Source organism: Oncorhynchus tshawytscha, unplaced genomic scaffold (genome assembly GCF_018296145.1).
Source record: "Oncorhynchus tshawytscha isolate Ot180627B unplaced genomic scaffold, Otsh_v2.0 Un_contig_4158_pilon_pilon, whole genome shotgun sequence".
NCBI lineage: Eukaryota > Metazoa > Chordata > Actinopteri > Salmoniformes > Salmonidae > Oncorhynchus > Oncorhynchus tshawytscha.
The window spans coordinates 81,125-85,429 of NW_024609004.1; positions in this window are offsets into that span (position 1 = coordinate 81,125).

Genomic DNA, 4,305 nt, shown 5'->3' on the forward strand with positions numbered 1-4,305 from the left:
CCTACCCTACAAAAGCAGTATATCAGTATCCTACCCTACAAGGTATATCATGTATCCTAACGGCAAGTTAGTTTGCATTCACTGCAGTGGAACTGCATTCTAAGTCATTCTTTCACTGCAGTTATTCTGCATTCACTGCAGTTATTCTGCATTCACTGCTTCCAAAATACCACCGTCGACATTAATCTTGTTTTGGAACGGTAACTACGCAAAGTGTTGTTGCATAGCGACACTACGCTGTCCTTTATAACTGGAAGAACGCAGGATGGCCTTTTCTGCGTAGCCTTCTTGCGTTGCATACGCAGGGTAAAAACCAGGCTTCAGTGACAGTATGTTAACCAACCTCTTGTGTCCAGTAGTTGTGGGAGAAACTCATGCTGAAGTTGGTATGCACTTCTGCAAAAAAAAACTGTCAAATATTATTATTGACAATATTTACATGTCATTTAAATAAAACACCAATAAAAACCATATTTAGTGTAAATGGGGATCAATGTGTCTTTCAGACTACCCTGAGTGACACCTGCAACAAACCCAATGAATATATTGTGGTTCAAAGAATATAGTTGCTCGCGAATGTTTGATCTTGAACAGAACTTACAACATCAATCAACATATCTCAATCAAAAGTGTACAGCCAGAAGAAGTACAGAAAAGAGTGGGACTCTGCACCTGAACAAACGTCAAACCATATTTCTTTTGCCAGTCAATTTGAATAACGTTATTGCGTATTATACGTAATGACGCAAATTTTACGTTTTCACGCAATGACATCACAGCGTAATTTAGTTGGCAACACTGCAAACAACCATCCAATATGTCTTCCTCCATGGGCAGCGGGATGTTCCCCGGCCAGCAGTCCGCTGGTCCTCACCCTGTCGGCGGCCCGGGTCAGCCGGGACTACTATCTGGAGCTCCGGGGAACAGGGTCCAGGGCCCCAACACTCTGGTGGACGACCTGGAGGCTTCTTTCGAGGTACGAGAGCAACAGCTAGCCGTGGTATAGCTAATGTAATGTAATGATACTAGCTGGCCGTGGTATAGCTAATGTAATGTAATGATACTAGCTGGTATAGCTAATGTAATGTATAGCTAATAGCTAATGTAATGATACTAGCTGGCCGTGGTATAGCCGTGGTATAGCTAATGTAATGATACTAGCTGGCCGTGGTATAGCTAATGTAATGTAATGATACTAGCTGGCCGTGGTATAGCTAATGTAATGATACTAGCTGTATAGCCTAATGTAATGTGGTATAGCTAATGTAATGTAATATACTAGCCGTGGTATATATGCTAATGTAATGATACTAGCTGGCCGTGGTATAGCTAATGTAATGTAATGATACTAGCTGGCCGTGGTATAGCTAATGTAATGTAATGATACTAGCTGGCCGTGGTATAGCTAATAGTAATGTAATGATACTAGCTGGCCGTGGTATAGCTAATGTAATGTAATGATACTAGCTGGCCGTGGTATAGCTAATGTAATGATACTAGCTAGCCGTGGTATAGCTAATGTAATGTAATGATACTAGCTAGCCGTGGTATAGCTAATGTAATGTAATGATACTAGCTGGCCGTGGTATAGCTAATGTAAGGTAATGATACTAGCTGGCCGTGGTATAGCTAATGTAATGTAATGATACTAGCTGGCCGTGGTATAGCTAATGTAATGTAATGATACTAGCTGGCCGTGGTATAGCTAATGTAATGTAATGATACTAGCTGGCCGTGGTATAGCTAATGTAAATGATACTAATGATAGCTAATGCTGTAATGATACTAGCTGGCCGTGGTATAGCTAATGTAATGTAATGATACTAGCTGGCCGTGGTATAGCTAATGTAATGTAATGATACTAGCTGGCCGTGGTATAGCTAATGTAATGTAATGATACTAGCTGGCCGTGGTATAGCTAATGTAATGTAATGATACTAGCTGGCCGTGGTATAGCTAATGTAATGTAATGATACTAGCTGGCCGTGGTATAGCTAATGTAATGTAATGATACTAGCTGGCCGTGGTATAGCTAATGTAATGATACTAGCTGGCCGTGGTATAGCTAATGTAATGATACTAGCTGGCCGTGGTATAGCTAATGTAATGTAATGATAGCTAATGATACTGGCCGTGGTATAGCTAATGTAATGTAATGATACTAGCTGGCCGTGGTATAGCTAATGTAATGTAATGATACTAGCTGGCCGTGGTATAGCTAATGTAATGATACTAGCTGGCCGTGGTATAGCTAATGTAATGTAATGATACTAGCTGGCCGTGGTATAGCTAATGTAATGTAATGATACTAGCTGGCCGTGGTATAGCTAATGTAATGATACTAGCTGGCCGTGGTATAGCTAATGTAATGTAATGATACTAGCTGGCCGTGGTATAGCTAATGTAATGTAATGATACTAGCTGGCCGTGGTATAGCTAATGTAATGATACTAGCTGGCCGTGGTATAGCTAATGTAATGTAATGATACTAGCTGGTATAGCCGTGGTATAGCTAATGTAATGTAATGATACTAGCTGGCCGTGGTATAGCTAATGTAATGATACTAGCTGGCCGTGGTATAGCTAATGTAGCTAATGTAATGTAATGATACTAGCTGGCCGTGGTATAGCTAATGTAATGATACTAGCTGGCCGTGGTATAGCTAATGTAATGTAATGATACTAGCTGGCCGTGGTATAGCTAATGTAATGATACTAGCTGGCCGTGGTATAGCTAATGTAATGTAATGATACTAGCTGGCCGTGGTATAGCTAATGTAATGTAATGATACTAGCTGGCCGTGGTATAGCTAATGTAATGTAATGATACTAGCTGGCCGTGGTATAGCTAATGTAATGATACTAGCTGGCCGTGGTATAGCTAATGTAATGTAGCTGATACTAGCTGTAATGTAATGGTATAGCTAATGTAATGTAATGATACTAGCTGGCCGTGGTATAGCTAATGTAATGTAATGATACTAGCTGGCCGTGGTATAGCTAATGTAATGTAATGATACTAGCTGGCCGTGGTATAGCTAATGTAATGTAATGATACTAGCTGGCCGTGGTATAGCTAATGTAATGTAATGATACTAGCTGGCCGTGGTATAGCTAATGTAATGTAATGATACTGGCCGTGGTATAGCTAATGTAATGTAATGATACTAGCTGGCCGTGGTATAGCTAATGTAATGATACTAGCTGGCCGTGGTATAGCTAATGTAATGTAATGATACTAGCTGGCCGTGGTATAGCTAATGTAATGATAATGTAATGATACTAATGTAATGATACTAGCTGGCCGTGGTATAGCTAATGTAATGATACTAGCTGGCCGTGGTATAGCTAATGTAATGTAATGATACTAGCTGGCCGTGGTATAGCTAATGTAATGATACTAGCTGGCCGTGGTATAGCTAATGTAATGTAATGATACTAGCTGGTATAGCCGTGGTGGCCGTGGTATAGCTAATGTAATGTAATGATACTAGCTGGCCGTGGTATAGCTAATGTAATGTAATGATACTAGCTAGCGTGGTATAGCTAATGTAATGTAATGATACTAGCTAGCGTGGTATATAATGTAATGTAATGATACTAGCTGGCCGTGGTATAGCTAATGTAATGTAATGATACTAGCTGGCCGTGGTATAGCTAATGTAATGTAATGATACTAGCTGGCCGTGGTATAGCTAATGTAATGATACTAGCTGGCCGTGGTATAGCTAATGTAATGTAATGATACTAGCTGGCCGTGGTATAGCTAATGTAATGTAATGATACTAGCTGGCCGTGGTATAGCTAATGTAATGATACTGTAATGATAGCTATGCTGGATACTAGCTGGTACCGTGGTATAGCTAATGTAATGATACTAGCTGGCCGTGGTATAGTAATGTAATGATAAGCTGGCCGTGGTAATGTAATGATACTAGCTGGCCGTGGTATAGCTAATGTAATGTAATGATACTAGCTGGCCGTGGTATAGCTAATGTAATGATACTAGCTGGCCGTGGTATAGCTAATGTAATGTAATGATACTAGCTGGCCGTGGTATAGCTAATGTAATGTAATGATACTAGCTGGCCGTGGTATAGCTAATGTAATGTAATGATACTAGCTGGCCGTGGTATAGCTAATGTAATGATACTAGCTGGCCGTGGTATAGCTAATGTAATGTAATGATACTAGCTGGCCGTGGTAATAGCTAATGTAATGATACTAGCTGGCCGTGGTATAGCTAATGTAATGTAATGATACTAGCTGGCCGTGGTATAGCTAATGTAATGTAATGATACTAGC